The 18,707-nt window shown below is 40.6% G+C and overlaps 1 pseudogene; it reads left to right on the top strand.

Annotated features, from left to right (window-relative positions):
• The first annotated feature begins 4,403 nt into the window (after positions 1-4,403).
• Positions 4,404-17,265, top strand: LOC102848766 (annotated as a pseudogene).
• Positions 17,266-18,707: the final 1,442 nt, after the last annotated feature.

The raw sequence follows: 18,707 nt of genomic DNA, 5'->3' as shown, positions 1-18,707 counted from the left end.
AGATAGATAGATAGATAGATAGATAGATAGCTGTAAAGATACATATATAAATGTACTTGTTGTTGTTGTTGTTGTTGTTATGTGCTGTCGAGTCACCTGCATACAACCTATGTACAACAGCCCTAAACCGCACTCTATCTTGTGCCAATCTTATTGTCTCTGATACATCTACCCCTGTTACTCAAGTCACTGAATCAATTCATCTCATCGAGGGTCTTCCTCTTGTTGATTGCCGGTGAGTCGAGCACAACTCATAACAACCCTATGAACAAAAGCCTTAAGCCTTTCTATAGCTATCATCATTTATCAAAGTTCATAGAGTTTCCAGAGGCATGTTGTCTAGGAAGTGGGTGTCATCCTGCTTCCAAACCTGTCTTAAACTGGAAGGTCCACCAAACATGTTCACCATCAGTGTGCTGGATGCAAAATATACATTGTCTCGGTGGCCAAGTGGCAAGAAACTGTGCTGCAATCCTGATGGCTCACAGTTCAAGGCCACCAGCTGCTCCATGGAAGAAGAATGGCCATTCTCCTCCTCTGAAATTAATTGCTTCTGAAAACCCACTGGAGGGTCAGCTATGGATCAGTTCCAACTCTATAGTACACAACACTTAATTTATACAAAAAGAGCTATGGGCTAGTGGTTATTCACCTGTACAGAGGGACACTGAGTCTTAGAGGTGACACATGGGAAAGGGCTAATGGCAAGTATGTCATTAGTTTTTGTCTAGTTCATGTGACTCACAGTGATCTGTGCACAATAAAACAAAACCCTTCCTGATCCTGTACCATCTTCACATTCTCTGCTGTGCTTAAAGCCATTATTGCAGTTACTGTGTCAAACCACCTTGTTGAGAATCTTTCTCTCTTTCATTGATTCGTCACTTTTTCAGGCATGAAGACCTTCTTTAAGCTCTGGCTTCTCCTGATAGCACACCAAAACAATTGGCCTGAATTCAACTCACTCTTTAAAGTGGCATCTTTCTCTTTACTGTTTTAGATCTGTTGATTGCAATGCATCATTTGATTTCTTGACTGCTATTTCCATGGGTGTTTATTCTGAATCCAAATAAAACTCTCCCCATTTATCAAGAGGTTGGGTTTTTTGATATGTTGTTCTTAGTTGCTGTGGAGTCGAGTATGAATCATAGAGACCCTGTGAATAATGGCTTCAAGTCCTGTCCTACCTGGTGTCATACTCATAATTTCTGACATATTCAAGCATATTGCTGCAATCACTATGTCAGTCCATTTAGTTGAGGGTCTTCGGTTCTTCTGCCAACCCTCTAGCTTTCTTAACCTGATGAAACCTCTCCAAAGAAAAGCTTCTCCTAGCAACATGCCCAAAATATCTGAGATGAAGCTTTATCATCTTTGTTTCCAAAGAGTACTCTGGCTGTACTTTTTCCAAGACATATCTGTTCATTCTTTAGACCGTCCATGGAATATTCAGTACTTTTCTTCTATATTACAACTGAAAGGTAGCAATTCTTCTTCTGCTGTCATCCTTATTCATTGTTTAGTTTTCAGAAGCACAGGAAGTGATTGAAAAGATCATGGCCTGAAACAGATGCACCTTAGTCCTCACTACTACTCCTCAGTAACTCAGATAAGTCCCTTTCGGCAAATTACCTGAGTGCAACACAACTCCTGATCTCCTAACTCTCAGGACAGAGGGTGTTGATTGTGGACTCAAGTTAGATGAAGTCATTGACAATTTCAACCTTTTCTCCATCGGTCATGATGTTGCCTATTGGTCCAGCAGTGAGAATGTTTGTTTTCTTGATATTGAGATGTGATTGATACATATTGATCATCTGCAGCAAAGGCTACAAGTCCTCACTTTCAGCAAGAAGGTTGTGTGGTCTGCATAATACATTCTTTCCCCCCCCACTAGTTTATTTACAAAATTCGAATACAAATTCAAAGAAATTCTTTCCATTTCCCTCACACCCCCCACCCATTAAATTGTACAACCCAATGATTAATCCCTCCCCTCTCCCTGTGCATCCACATCCCTCCACTTCCATCCTCTCCCATCCCTCCTGGATCCTTATACTCATTCTACAATAACAGTTTTATACAGTATTTATCCTTGTGGGTCTGAGTTAGTTCACTCAGCATAATGCTCTCCAGTAACTCTTCCCCTATTCCTGATGTCACGTTCTTCTTCATAGAGCTTAGCTTCTCAAATAATTTATTCAGTGTACAGATTGAATAGGTTTGGAGAAAGGTGACAATCCTGATGCACACCTTTCTTGATTTTAAGCCATGTAGTGTTTCCTTGCTCTGTTAACACAAAAGCCTCTGGTCTAGGTTGAGGTTTTGCATGAGCACAATTGTTACAGGATTCAGAGAGAGAGAGAGATGTAGTTAAATATACTGTTAAATATACAAGTTACAAGTTAAATATGCAAGTTTACATCATGTGGATTCCAGCTCACAGTGACGCCAAATGTGTCCAGAAATGTCCACAGGGACAACACATATCCTGCTGGTATTTGAAATATAGGTGGTGTATCTTCTATACCGCAGCAACATGTGAGTCACCACCATGTAGCAAACTTATCCATGAGTGGTGGAAACATAAAATAGACTTGTTAAATTGTCTAATTAATAGTTATAAAAAAACAAACAAACACTGTCTTTGCAAAAAAGTCTTTTCAGAAACAAAAGAGGCTTCCTGTAGCCATTCCTTTGTCCTTGACATATGGGTACAGTAGTGACCAAAAGAGCTTACAGAGCATGTGTTCCTTGGTGGAGATAGATGACAAACAAGCATCCGGGTAAAAAAGTCAGCCTGTCAGACAGTGAAAAAAGCTAAAGAGGAAAATAAAATGGAAAAGAGGTGGAAGTTATCCAGGGAAAGGGAGCTGCAAGTCGAATAAGTAGTCAGAGAAGTTCTCACCAAAGTGTCATGTGAACAAAAACTGGAAAGAAAGGAGGATTTAGTCAAGCAGACATAAGGAGAATCTTCCGCACCCTGCCACCCTGCTGTAGCTCAGGGGATAAATAGGCCACCACCTCATCTGAAGTCCCCCTGGGCATTTCTGGGGTCAGATCACAGTGCTAAAGAACTGGGAGGATTATGACCTCACTAAAGAGGAGGAAGGGAACACCACCCCATGAAGTTCAGTTTGATTATTAATACTCATATCAACCCGTCATGTCATGCAGAGAGGCTAATAAACCTGGTTTGAAAACCTCCCACATGCAAATGTCTAACACTGGAATCCTAGTTCAAAGGTCCTTGTGAGAAAGAAGCAGTGCTTTAGGAACACGCAGAGGTTGCCACACTTTTCTCCCCCCACGTCACTTTCATGTCTAGAAAACCCAGGGCAAGAGTTTGCCCTTAGTGGCTGGCAGAGCTACTACCCACTTGAGGTTGTGTTATTAAATAGAGTAACTTACTTTCAAATCCAAAACAGTCAAATTCAAGAATGATAGCCCAGCACACGCTCACCCATCTCCTCCACAGCCCGGGTGTCCAGGAAGGCCGGGGGCCTGCAGGGCCTGGGTGTACAGGAGAGCCCGGGTGTCCAGGAGGGCCCGGGTGTTCAGGAAGGCCCGGGTGTTCAGGAGGGCCTGGGTATCCTGAAGGGCCCAAGTGTCCTGGAGGGCAGAGATGCTGTCCCGGCTGCTTCCCAACTCCCCTGCCCCCTGCACCCCACAGGGTTATTAGGTATGCATTTCAGATTTTGAATGGATCTCCTTGTCTGCAGTTAATTGACAGTGAAAGCCCGGTTTTCAAAGCCAAGGTACAAGCACTGAAGGTAAGTGATCAGAGGAGTGCCCTCGTAATAAATCACTGCGGCCCGGGTCACCGTTTGGAGTGTGAATGCAGTGTTCAATAAAGAAACACACTCCACCTTTCCGCTTCAAGCCGACCCCAGCTAATTGACCTCATTGTAGTCCCGCCATTAATCATTCTGGCACATGGGGCAAGAGGCAGTTTCACTGCTTAGGTTTGCAGGGAGGAGGGGGCCTGAGCCCAAGTGGGGGTGGGTAAGGGTTGAGGGGGCACTTATAATGTATAAGGAAATCATAGACAATTCTCCCTTAATTAACTCATTGGATTTCCGGGTTGGGCAGATATGGTTTACTTTGCTAAAGGAATGTGGGGAATAATGCAGGGGCCTTCATTAACTTCACACCGGGACGCAGGACTTTGGGTCTGTAACGAAAGCAGATGTGAGCATCTGTACCCCATCCAGAGAACAGCTCTGCCAAAGGACCAGGGGGTTAGCCTAATGCTATATAATCATTCAGTGTCATCGATCTCCCCAGCCCCTGATTAATAAATTGCCTCAGAAGTCTTTTACAGGGGTGACTACAATTTTATTTCACGTATTAGAAGCGCGTCGCAGCACACAGCAGCCATGTGGGACCCACTTAGCTTCCCCATGGCTCCCGCCCTCCCACCCTTGCTGCCCTTCACATGGCTCTACTTTGGCTTTGCCCCTGTATCCTTCATAGATCCTTTTTTGGAGAGGTGTGGGGTACCCTTGGTCAGGCCCTCCCATCCAGCCCAACTCACCCCAAGCTGAACACAGATTGCTAAATCAGAGCATCACCTCGGGGCCAGTTCAAACTGCAGCTGAGACAACGCGATTCCGCAGCATACTCTGGGCACCTGCTATGTGCCAAGAACTGCATTGCCCCATAGACAGCACTTACGCACAGGGGAACCCTGGCACCTAGCTGCTTATTCCTGACCCTCAAGGAATTTGGAGGCTGCATTGATCCGTTTACATTTTCAGATTACAAAATCTGCCTTTTTTAAAAATAAAACTGTTTTAAATTTGTGCCCTTTTTAATGGTCTTATTTCTTCCTTGTTTAGTTACTATATTATTCAGGAACACAGTAGGTTCACAGTTCAGAGGAGTAAATAAAGCCTAAGAGGATCAAGACTTTTCATTCTGAAAGAAAGAGTAGGAAAAAAAGGGGGGAGGGAGAGAGGACAGGAAGAAGGGCAGCCTGCCGGGGAGAGCTATTGCTCATTTACTCCTGCCTTCTTCCCGCTGCTTGTCTTCCCGCGTTTCATTACTGTTAATGAACTTAATTGTTTGGTTTCAAAACGCCAGCCTGCAGGCATCACTCTCCTGCCCCCTCAGTGCTGAGATTCAGCCTTACTTATCTCCAAATTAACTTGTAAGCAGATACTTCACACCCCTGCCCTTCCCTGACAAGCACCTGGAGGGGGAAAATTCAGGCCAAGATTCCAGGACAAAGTCAGAGGGAGCTTCAAGACAAACAGAGTGAGCGGCTTTCAGATCCCCATCCAATATGGGGCTCAATTCAATTCCACTTAACTTTATTTATTGCGTGTCTGCTGCATGGTCCAGTAATTTTGCAAGTCATTGGGTTTATAAAGTTGACAAAACACAGCCACTGACCTCAAGGAGCTTGTTAGGGAGTGAATTGTGTCCCCCACAAATTTCTGCTGTAAATCCTAACCTCTCTGGTGGCCTAGTCTGTAGGGTGTTGTGTTGCTAACCTAAATGCTGGGTGGCTGGCAGTTTGAATCCCTTCAGAAGACAGGTAGGCAGTCTCCTCCCATGAAAATTTTCAGTAAAATTTACAGCATTGGAAACCCATAGAGGGTCCCTAGGAGTAAGTAGGAACTCGTGTGATGGTTTGGGGTTTTTCTGATTACACCTGTGGGGATAATCCCATTGGGGTGTATGTTGTCTTTGTGAGACATAGTTAGTGTAAGGTATGTCTATGCCAGTGAAAGAAATAGGAAAGAGGGGGAGAGTCCAAGAAAGTTTGTCTTAAAACAAAAGCTCAAGGAAGCAAGGACCTTCCTCCTGAGCCAAAAGAAAGGAATACCCTTCTCCTGGAGCTAGCACCCACCCTGAATTCAGACTTCTGGCCTTCTGAACTGCAAGACTATCCATTTCTGTTTGCTGAAACCAGCCATTCGTGGTATTTCTGTTCTAACAGCGCTGGATGACTGAGACAGAGCTCATGATTTATTACCAGCTCCTGAAACAGATCAAATTCCCTTGTTGCCCCTTTGTTGTTCCCATCAACAACAAAACCACATTTGCAATACCTAAGAATAGGGGACTCAGTCTAAGGAGAGAAATCACCCAATCTGGAGTCACACAAATGTAGACCGCAGCCCACAATCTGTTCACTCACTATCAGAAAAAAGAGTTGGAGGCAAGAGAAAGAAAGACGCTGTCCCAAGAAACAAACAGACCTGGGGGCAACTTCCACGGGCTTCCTCCACTTTCAACCTGCATGGGCTTATCCACATTCCTTACCCTCTCTGATGCGCAAATATACCTGCTGTTGTGAGGATTAAGTGGGTTAATATGTGCCAAGTACTGGTACTGTCCCACTGTAAAGGCTGTGCATTATATAGGAAAATACAGATGAATTCAGTATAACTGAAATTACCCACTAAGATGATAGTATACGTGACCGAAATAACAAGTCCCTTTCAATATCCTCCAGACCAGGTCCTCCTTGGAGGTAAGGAGGGTGGAACTTTGTCTCACGTATCTGGGCATGGTATGAGAAGGGGCGAGTTCTTGGAAAATATCATGCTGGGAAATGTGATGGGTCAGAGGAAGAGAAGAAGACCATCAACAAGATGCATTGAAATAGCGGCTGTAAAAGTGGGCTCAAGCATGGCAAAGACCATGAAGATGGTGCAGGCCAGGGCAAGGCTCCACTATGTTGTTCTTAAGGTCACTGTGAGTCTTCATAGACTCAGTGGTACCTGACAACAGCCTGACACCTACCCCTCTGGAAACAACACTCAGCAGGAACCCCAGTGACACTATTTGTCCACACCCAACTTTCCCTCCACACATCCCACCAGCTTCCAGAAATCTTTGTCTGCATTATATCATAAGTGTTTACATGGGAAATAAAACCAAGAATAAGAGGGTTAAACCAGGCTGCTCCTTGGAGGCAAGGATTCTGAAGCTTCGTCTGGCATACTTTGGACATGTTGCAAAGTGGGACCAGTCCTCAGAGAGGGACATCAGGCTTGGGAGGGTGGAAGGGTGGAGAAAGAGAAGAAGACCCTCATGAAATGGATTGACTCAGTGACTGGGGTAGTGAGGGTAGGTGTATCAGAGACAATGAGATTGGCACAGGAGGGAGCAGGGTTTAGGGCTGTTGTACATATGGTCGCTATGAGTTACAGGCAACTCAATGGCACATAACAACAACACAACAAGATCAAGATCATGAAGACCTTGAAAGGTCATTAACCTCAAACTTCTCACATAAGAAACCCGCAATTTAATAAGGTTATGAGTTGTCCAAGTTTACACAGGTAGGGACAGAACTAACATAAAAACTCAAGTTTTCCAATACCAAATCCAGTGACTCTAATATTACACAGATTAGCTATATTCAATGATAATTCATATTGTTGTTGCTGTTATGTGCCATCAAGTCACCTGCGACTCACAGCAACCCTATGTACATTAGCTCTGAACCCTGCCTTATCCTGAGCCAATCGTATCATTTCCAACAGACCTAATCCCATTTCCCCAGTCACTGAGTCAATCCATTTCATCCTGGGTCTTCCTCTCCTGCGCTGTCCCTCCACCCCTCCAAGCATGATGTCCCTCTACAAGGACTGGTCCTTTCAGGCCACATGCCCAAAGTATGTGAGATGGAACCTCAAAATCCTTGTCTCCAAGGAACAGCCTGCTTTCACCCTTTTCAAGACAAACCTGTTTGTTCTCCTGACAGTCCACAGTATGTTCAACACTCTTCTCCAGCACCACAACTCAAAGGCATCCTTCTTCTATCTTAGACAATAACGAATAGCTCTAGGATGCATAGAAAGTAATTGCAAAGACCATGGCTTGGATCAGGTTCACCTTAGTCTCCAGACTGACATCGTTGCTCTCCAGTACTCTAGAGATGTTCCTGATGGCAGATTTCCCCAAAGCAAGTCATCTTTTGATTTCCTGATTGCTGGTGCCAATAGAGTTTATTGTGGAATCAAGCAAGCTGAAGTTATTAACAAGCTCAATCTCTTTTCTGCCTATCACGAAGCTGCCAATTGACCCATGGTGAGAATCTTTGTTTTCTTGATGTTGATATATTCAGATTAGAGTTTTATTTTATGCAGTATTATTCTCAATAGTTTGATGTATTGCAAAAGCTTCTTACTAGTCTCCACGTGTTCTTGTTTGTATACTTATCCATCCAAATCTGCACACCAGTCCCATGATTACAATAAAATGCTTAGAGCAGACAGAATCATGTTAAAACGTTAAGATACCATTTCATTCTGATCCTCTTCTAACTTTCCCCTAAAATATCTACAAAGATGCTTACGAAAATTGGCATCCAGAATAAAGGAAAATCTATCAGACAAAATAATGTCAATACCTAGAAGGAATCCCCAGACCTCAGAGAATAAAGGGACTTTGTTAAATAATCTCATACTCACTGTTATAGAGTGGATTCAACTCATAGCTGATCCTCCATTGGCATCCTAAGGCTATAAATCAAAAGGAAGGAGATTGCCTATCTTTCTCCCTCAGAGCCTGTGCTGGATTGGAACCTCCACAGAGGTGGGGCCTCTGGGTTAGTATCTCTACTGCCTCCCGATTTTACTGCCAGAGCTGTTTGTTAAACAAAATCTGACCTAGGTGAATATCAGTCATAGACAGGTGACCACCTGAAAAAAAGGAAAGCAGAAAATAATAAATAGAAGGAGGAGGAAGGGAAGAAGGAATGAGAAGAAAACAATAAAGTCATGAAAGGAGGCAAAATCTATCTCCCTCTTAACTCAGAGATCAAGTAATTATTAGACCCGAAAAACTGAAGAATGGCCCTCTATAGGGACCTTTAGTATGGCCAGTATACCAACACCTCTCTCATAACATTTGTTTGACAACTATTCAAGGACAGAAAGCATATAAAGAGTTACAGAAACATTGCATCCTGGGATGTATCTCCTCTAATAAAGCTTCAAGGCAGGAAGAAAAAAAGTAGCCAGCTGTGTGCTCTAGACCAGAAGCTTCATGCACTCCACCGCTTTGAGAGAACTGTAGATGGGAACAAAGATGGCAGTTTTACGAAGCAGGAGAAACCTGAAAGGAACTAGAAATGGGACTATGAATTATGGAAATTATGCACCTGCCTAAGAAGGGTCAGCCCAAACCCAAAGCAACAAAGTTAACCAACCCTGTCTGTCAGCAAATAATGAGACTGGTTAATTATCATTCCAGAAGGAATAAATGGGCCAGGTGAGGAAATGGTCCTGAAAATGATCAAAAGCAGGGTATAGAAAAATATGCTCAGGAAATTGTTTGGCATTATCAAGAAATGGCAAGAAAATATAACCTCTATATAAGTATATTAAGAAAAATAGTAATAGTAATAAGTGTTTTGGAAGCAGGAGTGGCATCCACTTCCTAAACAACATGCCTCTGGAAACTCTATTAACTTTGATAAATGTCGATAGTTATAGAAAGGCTTTAGGTCTTTTGTTCATAGGGTTGCTATGAGTAGTGCTCGACTCAACAGCAATCAACAACAACAACAACAACACAGTAAGAGTTAATATTCATTGCTTGCTTGCTACATACCAAATTCTAGAGTAAGAGCTTTTACCTGGGTTCACTTTTCCCCTCTTACATTTTATTTTATAATATTATTTTCAATTAATTAATGTCATTACCATGTCTAACTATATCCCCTTACTGGAATCGTCTTTCCTTTCAGAGGATTTTTTTTTTAATTTACAATAACCACAGTAAGTAATAATGACTATAATAATTTTCATTTTGCAAAACAAAAATAAGGGTTTTTGTAAATAAGGAAAATCGTTGTTAGGTGCCATCTTGTTGAACTTTGCCATTATATCTGGGTCAAGATGGTATCTCATTTTGATGTGCATCCCACTGATACATCCATGCATGTCCCAGCTCTTTTCTTTGAGATACATATATAGTAGTGATGTTTGTGGGGAGCTCTGGTTGTATGTTGTTGTTTTTTGTTGTTAGGTGCCATCATGTTGAACTTTGCCATTACTGCTGGGTCAAGATGGTATCTCATTTTGATGTGCATCTCACTGGATGTGCATCTCACTGATACATCTATGCATGTCCCAGCTCTTTTCTTTGAGATACATATATAGTAGTGATGTTGGTGGGGAGCTCTGGTTGTATGTTGTATGTTGTTGTTTTTGTTGTTAGGTGCCACCAAGTACAACTCATAGCGACCCTACGAAGAACAGATCTATACCCTGTCCTATCCTGTGCCATCTTCACACTTCCTGACACGCTAGAGCCCACTGTGGCAGTCACTGTGGCAGTCCACCTTGTTGAGGTTCTTCCTCTCTTTTGCTGATCCTCCACTTTCTGAGCATCAGGTCCCTCTAGAAGAAATTGCCCCTCCTAGCAACATGACCGTGGTATGTGAGGCAAAGCCTCATCACCTTTGCCTCCAAAGAGCAGTCTGGCGGCACTCTGTCTTAGACAAGTCTGATAGTTCACAGAGTAGAAACCGGCAAAGGTTGTAGCTCCCCAGAGGTTCAAAACGACTGGCAGCTCTAAGGGGTAAATATGGGTAGTCTCTTCTTACTGAGTTTGTTGATTTTTGGTTTTTTGGTATTTGGTGTTTTGTTTTAATATCTGTATCTCCTTCAAGTTGAAATTTACAGTTTCTGAAACTCACTGGAGGATTGCTGAGTCAGGAACCAACTTGAAGGCAGTGAGCTTGAGTTTGAGTAAATTGACGGTTTCGAGTGTCATTACTATTTCCAACTTTTAAAAGGATCATTAAACAAATTTCCACAGGGCTATACCATTTAACAGGTCCACTAACAGTATATGGTATTTCTAATCTCTCATTGCACATCCTCAACTGGGTTTGTTGCATCGTGCAATGTTGAACAATTATTGTCGGGTCAAGTTGACATCTCAGAGTTTTGATGTGCATCTCTCAAATAAGTAGTGAGGGAATCTGGTGGCCTAGTCCACAGGGAGTTAAAAGCCCTGTCTCCGGTGGTTCTAATCTACAAGCAACTCCCCAGAATGATGGGCAATATCTTCCTATCTGATTGATAGGCTTGGAAACCCAATTGAAGGTCAACTATGAGTGGGTCCCAACTCAACAAATAGTTAATTGAATAGATATGATAGACAGCATTTCCTGAGAAGTTGACTGTCTTCTCTGGTGAAATGTTTATCCACTGGCTATTTGCTTAATTGAATTGTCTTTTTGTTATTTAGGGGTTGGCGCTTTTGTAAGTTTTAGAAATTAGTGCTTGTCTGATGATATGTCCTTGTAAGAAACTTTTTTCCCCAATCTGTAGGCTCTCTTCATTCTTGGAAAAGTCTTTTATACACAAGAATTTAATTTTTATCAAGTCCCATGCATCTATCTTTTTCTGTTGTTACACTTTTGATTATGACATTTGCTGCTGTTGTCATTGTGTGCTGCTGAGTCAGAACCAACCTGTAGCTGACTCCATGGTGGGTTTTTAGAGGCAATAAATCCTGTAAGAGAAGATTGTCCATCCTTTTCCCATGACATAGTTAGTGGATTCAAACTACACATTTTAAGATAGCAGCACAGTTTCTTATCACTAGGCTACCAGAGCTCCCCATGACAGGTCGTTATAATTAAGTGCCTTCCAGTCGTAGATGACTCATAGAGACCATATGAATGAAAGACCTGAACACTTGTATAAATTTAATTGTTTCTCCAACTAGATAGATAGATAAATATAGATGTTGTTGTTATTGTTGTTAAGTGCTGTCTAGTCCTAGACTACTCATAGCAACCCTATGAATGAAAGACCTAAACACTTGTATAACTTTCATCATTTCTCCAGGTTCCTAGGGTTTCCGGAGGCAAGCCACTTTGTTAGCTATGACCGGTAGTCTATTTATAATATAAACTAGGATCTGAAATTTACCCCTGTTTTTGCTTTAACTGTCTTTATGGTTTTATGTTTTACATTTAAGTCTTTGAGCCATCTTGTGCTAGTTTTGTATATAATGTGAGGTATGAATCTTGTCTCATTTTTCTGCAAATGGATACCCAGTTTTACCAGCACTGTTTAAAAAGACTGTCTTTTCTCTTAGTTCATATCGTGTGGTGCTTTGTTAAAGACCTGTTCTTAAGTGATGGGATTATTTCTGGGCTCTCAGTTCTCTTCCATTGCCTATCTGTCTGTCATTGTACCAGTACCAAACTGTTTTTACTACTATAGCTATATAGCTGATCTTGAAGTAGAGGAACGTGGGATCTCCTGCCTTGTACTGCCTCAGGGGTGCTTTTCCTATTTGGAGTCTGTTTCTTTGCCCCATAAAGTTAGTGGTTGATTCTTTCAGCTCCTTAAAGAATGCTTATGGAATCTGGATCAACATTTTACGATATTTATTGATTGCATTGGGTGTTACTGACGTTTTCAAAATACTAAGTCTCCTTATCCATATGCTTTCCATGTTCCATTATGTAGTCTCTCTGAGTTTCTAACAGTCATATTCTGTGATTTTCTTTGTATAAATCTTTTGCGTCTCTGGTCAGGTGATTTTTCAGGTATTTTCTCTTTTATTGGTGGCTATTGTAAATGGTACAATTTTCCTTATTTCCTTTACAGTGTTCTCTTTGTTGATATAGAGGAATGTAGCTGATTTTTATATACTGATCTTGTACTCTGCAACTTCTCTGATACCTTCAATTAGTTATAGTAATTTCCTTTCTTATTATGGTTGTTTTTATGTCATTAAGAAGCAACTATAAAATATGTTGCAAGGAATTTTCTATTAGCAATAATATAAAATACCTAATAATTAACTTTATAATAAATGTTACATGACAAATATTATCCCTTTATTAACAATAATTAAAATTTTTATTGCATTACACACAAGAAATTTTTAAAGGGAAGATAAACTATATTCTTTTATGCAATGATCAATATTATTAAAATACTAATTTCTTTTAAATTAGTTTATAAGTTAGATCAATTAAATTTCAAGATAGTGTTTTGTAACTAAACAAAAGAATTCTCCAGTTCATTGAGAAAATAAACATTTGTTGTTAGGCAAGGGGGGGGAAAAAAGACCCTTATGAGGTGGCTTGGATTACCCAATATTAAAATTTATCAGAAGGATAAACAACTTAAAAGAATATGATAATTGCACAGGAAATGACATATCATTAAAATGAAACAGAAAATCCTTAAACATTCCCAGTATACAGATCAGTTAGAGAAAAAGCTAAGAATGGAGACAAGATTAAACTATTTAATAAGTTACCTTTGATAACTGAGTAACTGTTCGAAAGGAAAGGAAAAAATATTTATCTCATGCTGTGCACCCAATTAGATTTCATAAAATTTATAAATAACGATGTGAAAAGAGAAAGAATACAAACTTCTAAAATATATGCTGTTGTTGTTGTTGTGTGCCATCTGGATGCCTATGATCCATAGTGACCCTATGAACAACAGCACTGAATCTTGTCCTGTCCTGAGCCAGTTTCACTAATTCCGACACTCCAACCTCCATGGCCCCAGTTACTGCATTAATCCATCTCATCTGGGGTCTTCCTCTCCTGGGCTGTTCATCCACCTTTCCAAGCATTATGTATGTCCTTCTCCAATGTTCGGTCTCATGGATATTTTAAGGAAACTCAGCTCAAGAGAAACCTTTTTTAAGCAGTCTTTGAGGAAAAAAATAGAAAAAAATCAAGCAGAAAGTTTAGGACTGATTATATAGAAGAGGGAAACATCAGAGGGACTTAAAAAAAATACTATAGGCCTAGTAGTTGAGAGTGGAGCTTTATATTTAATCCCTTGCATATCTTGTTGTGTGGTGTGCCTCTGAATTGGAACCAACTCATAGCTAGCCTTCCAGCAGATGTTCAGACACTATACATCACACAAGAGAAGATCACTCGTCTATCTCCTGCAGAGCACCTGGTGGATTTGAACCTTGTGCCTTTGAGTTGGCAGAAAACTTCTTTACCACTGTGCCACCAGAGGTCTCACATATATTGCTATTGTTGTACTGTAGAATTGGAATCAGCCCATAGGTGGCCCTTTGGTGGGTTTTCAGAGGCAGGAATTGCATGGGAGGAGATTGCCCATCTTTCTTTCACAGAACAGCTGGTGGTCTCAAACCCTTTGCCTTTGGAATTGAATGCTGCTTCTTGCCACAAGGCCACCAGAGCCTCCTCTCTCATATATTAGAGACCCTGAGGGGGGAATCACCTTTTGGTGAAGTGGAAACTAAAACTTAACTTAGAATCCTAGAGAAGAGGAAAATCAATAGTGTTTAAGAACAGGTTTCTGCAAGAAGAAAAAAATAATCCTCTCCTGAACGCAAAATTTCGTAGTAGTATCTCATATTGGCACAGAATTCAAATTTGCATTACTTTTTTGGGGGAAAGAAATTTTAACTCAATGAATTTTTAAAGCATGTGGGGTTCTCAAAAGAATTTAAAAATTCTTACTGAAGATGAATGTCTGGAACTATTACAAACAAGAAGAAGAAATTCTTTTCCATGAATAAGAGCAACAGGCTCAAAAAGAAAAGGATTACCACTCTGCTAAACTTTAGATAATATGGTGGTCAACTGAAGAAAATAAACGAATTACGTTTTAGATTGATAAAGAAATGAAGATTAAAGTAGCTGGAATAAAATTAAATGAAAGAATAAGACATTATAAAAATAGAGGAAAAGGTTTGGAAAATATAAAACTTATAGAATAAAAATGCATATATTGTCATTGGAATAAAACCTCAAAGAGTGCATTTTATAGCAAGTAAAAAATTAAAAAGAATGGAAAAAGAGAAAGCGAAAAGACTATTTAAAAGGATCTAAAAGAGTTACATTTGTAACAATAAAACAGAGTTCTATGGTAATTGCCCAGAAGCATATGGAGTTTAAAAAATGAAAATATCCAAAACAACTAGGAGATATCATCTCACCCCAGTAAGAATAGCAAAATTTAACAGAACAACAAACATGAAATGCTGGCGAGGTTGTGGAGAAACTGGAAAACTTTTGGTGGGGGTGTAAAATGGTGCAAGTACTATGGAAGGCTGTCTGGCGCTTTCTCAAAAAGTTGCAAATAGAAATACCACTTGACCCAGCAATTCTACTACTGGGAATTTACCCTAAAGAAACCATAACTGCCATCCAAGGAGATGTATACACACTCATATTTATTGTGGCTTTATTCACAATAGCAAAGAGCTGGAAACAACCCAAGTGCCCATCAACAAAGAAATAGATAGAGAAGCTCTGGTATAGTCAGTCACCCAATGGAATACTATGCAGCACTGAAAAACAAGGAATTCGTGAAATATTATTCAAAATGGATGACCTTGGAGGACATTATGCTGAGTGAAATATCTCAGTCACAAAAGGACAAATATTGCATAGGACCACTGTTGTAAAATAGGACTGACATGGGGGTTGAGGGAAGACAGAAAAGGAGGGGAGGAATGATGTATATTGCATTGAAACAGATTATGGAGAGAACTGTTTAAAAGAAACATAATTTATATGGTATTCTTGTCATTACAGAAGTTCAGAGTGAAGGCTGCATAGTGGAGCGGACTTGGGGGGAGGGATTGCATAACCGTGAAAGAATTTTTCTATTTCTTTTCAAGGAGAAGAGTGAATTGGTGGGGAGGGGATGGGTAGGAAGAAAAGTCCAACAGTGAATGAATGGAAACCCTAAAAAAAAAAAAAAGAAAAAGAAAGAAAACAAAATATCAAAAGAGTGGTTTGAGGTAGGCAAAGCAGTGAGAAAGTTTAACATCCATCCATTTAATGGGAATGCCAAGAAAAGAGAATGGATAGAAAAGGAAGAGACAATATTTGAAAGGGAAAAGGCTAAGAATTTTCCAGAATATATTTGTTCATACTAGATACATTCAGGCTTCAGAGCTATTCTTTATAGGGTCACTATGAGTCATAGACGACTCGACAGCACATAACAAGAAGAAGATACATTCATGAAGCTCTACCACGTGCTAGTTACTGTTTTATACGATGGAAAATAGTAAACCATTCAAAACAATACTTGCTTTCATGACATGTATTTTGTAAAGGAAAATAAGAGATCTTTGGCCTTTAAAAAAATATAAGATGTTATTCATGTGTTAATGACCATCAAGTTAGCCACCAACCTACTACAGCCTCAAGGACAATACAAAAGTATTCCTGGTCCTGCCCAATCCCCCTAATTTGTTTTAGCTTCATAAGGATTTCATTGACTGAGTTTTTCAGTAGTAGATTGCTAGGTATTTTTCCTTAATCTATAAACACCGCTGCAACAAGTTCATCATCAAAGCAGCATGTACGCTTCCACTGACAGGCAGGTGGTGGCAGAACAACTACAATATGTTGTGTGAAACTGTAAGCTTTCGTTGTGGTAGCAGAGCAGTCCAATATTTCAGTAGTTTCCAACAATAACCACAATGACACGTGTTTATTGGCTTCTGCTATTTAATTGTTTCATATTGTCTACAACTTTGCTCTAGGCTGTGCGCTGATAATGGATTTACTACATTTATCTTCTGTTCCAGGATTTGGGGGTTGGGGGAAGACTCTCCTATCTGGGACATCTTTTTGAAGTGCTAACAGGTGAAAGACCACAAGCCAGTTCTGCTACCATAGTCTACATTTTTGTTGAGATGTGGCATATGCCATGCCTGCTCACATTCTATTTGTTAAAACCAAGTCTTTTTTCCAAAGCTGACAACGGTTATGAGGAAGCTTATTATACCAGTGGCATGCATGGGAAGGGAGGCTCTGCATGATTCTCTTAAATAAGAAGAAAGGAAGTTGCCACCAAGTTGTGCGGACGTGAAGACACAGATGAACTCAAGGTTCTGCTCCACCCACAACCCATTGCCACGGCCGAGGACAACATTGCTGCTGGTGGTATAATGGATGTTAACGCCCATTTACAAGAGGTACTAAAGACCACCCTCAGCCACGATGGCTTAGCATGTGTAATTCACGAAGGTGTCAAAGCCTTAAACATGCACCAAGTCCATCTTTGTGAGCTGGCATCAACTTTAATGGACCAATGTATGTCAAGTTAGTAGAGGCCCTTTGTGCTTAAAACCAAATCAACCTGATAAAGGTGGATGACACTAGGGGAATAAGTAGGCCTGTGAAAAACTGACCAAGAAGGAAAGCCCCGCAAAGTAGTGGGCTGCAGCAATGTAGTTGCTAAGGACTATGGCACAGAATCCCAGGCCAAGGATGTCATTGAAAAGGATTCCAAATACAAGAAATGAAACCAATAGAGAATTGGCATACTGGGGGAAAAGGAAGGAATGAATAATTGTGGACAACAATATAGGTTGCCATACTATAATATTAATGGTCATTTCTATGGAGAAAATGAAACAAGGAATGGAAATAAAAGTATTGTTGCTGTTGTTATGTGCCATGAAGTTGCCTGTGACTCTTAGCAACCCTATATACATGAACGCTGAACCCTGCACTATCCTGAGCCTATCTCCCGCAGACCTAAGCCGATTTCTCCAGTCACTTAGTCAATCTATCTCATCCTGGGTCTCCCTCTCCTATGCTGTCCCTCCATCCTTCCAAGTATGATGTTCTTCTCCAAGGGCTGGTCCATCCTGGACATATGCCCAAAGTACATGAGATGGAGCCTCAAAATTCTTGCCGCGGGTAAGGTCCAGTGCTAAAAACAATGTATATGAACTTTATGGACATTGTATGTAAATATGTAAAATAACTATTTTATGTAAAATAAAATGGGAAAAAAATTTAAAAGTCTTTGCCTCAGAGGACACGCTCTCCAAGACAGACTGATTTGTTTTCTTGGCAATTCAGTGTACGTTCAACACTCTTCTCGAGCACCACAACTAAAAGACGTTGTTCTTTCTTCTATTATCCTTAGTCATTGTTTAGCAAGTAATTGCAAAACTATGGCCTGGATCGGACACACCTTAGTCTCCAGACTAACATTGTTGCTTTTCAGTACTTTAGAGAAGTCCCTGATAGCCAATTAGGGAAAGCACAAGGAAAAAGTGATTGTGATTATTACTGGAGAATTTGAAGAACTGAAATATACAAACATTTTGGGGAAGAATGTTTAAGGCAAGGAACCTTAAATACAAAGGCTCAAGGAGCTCTGGTGGCCTAGTGGCAAGAAGCTGCACTGCAATCCCAGAGGTACATGTTTCAAATCCACCAGATGCTCTACTGGAAAAGGAGGAGCAGGCAATCTCCTCCTGTACCCGTCAGATCTTATTTGACGGTACACACACACAAAAAATAATAAAAATAAAAAAAAAAAAAACAAACAAAGACTCCCAGTCAGGAACAGGCCTGATCTGACTAAGAAACCTTATGGTAAACTCTGAGACTAATGGGCGTGAGTCAGAGCCGAAATGGTAGGAAAGAGGTAAGGTAGGTAACAGGGGCCAGATGGCAGCCCCAACTGTAAGGGCTTGGTTGTCACTTGAAGTAAGTGTAAGAGTTTGGAAAAAAAAATAGTTTGGAGCAAAGAAATTATGAGATCTGATTTCTATTTTAACCTGGCCACAGTTTTGAGAATGGCCAGAAGGTGAGTAAGGGAGACCAGTTAGGAGGTTGTAGTTATAACCAGGTGTGGGATGCTTATGACGTGTAAACTCACCTGGAATTCAAGGGCAAAATCTAGGTCATGTAGGAGCTATTGTCAGACTATAAATCAGAGATAAGGAAA

The sequence above is a fragment of the Elephantulus edwardii genome, unplaced genomic scaffold, assembly GCF_000299155.1.
Source record: "Elephantulus edwardii isolate Elephantulus edwardi_28Jun2011 unplaced genomic scaffold, EleEdw1.0 scaffold00038, whole genome shotgun sequence".
In the NCBI taxonomy this organism is placed as follows: domain Eukaryota; kingdom Metazoa; phylum Chordata; class Mammalia; order Macroscelidea; family Macroscelididae; genus Elephantulus; species Elephantulus edwardii.
Note: the sequence above shows the minus strand (reverse complement) of the source record. Positions and strands in the feature narration are given on the sequence as shown.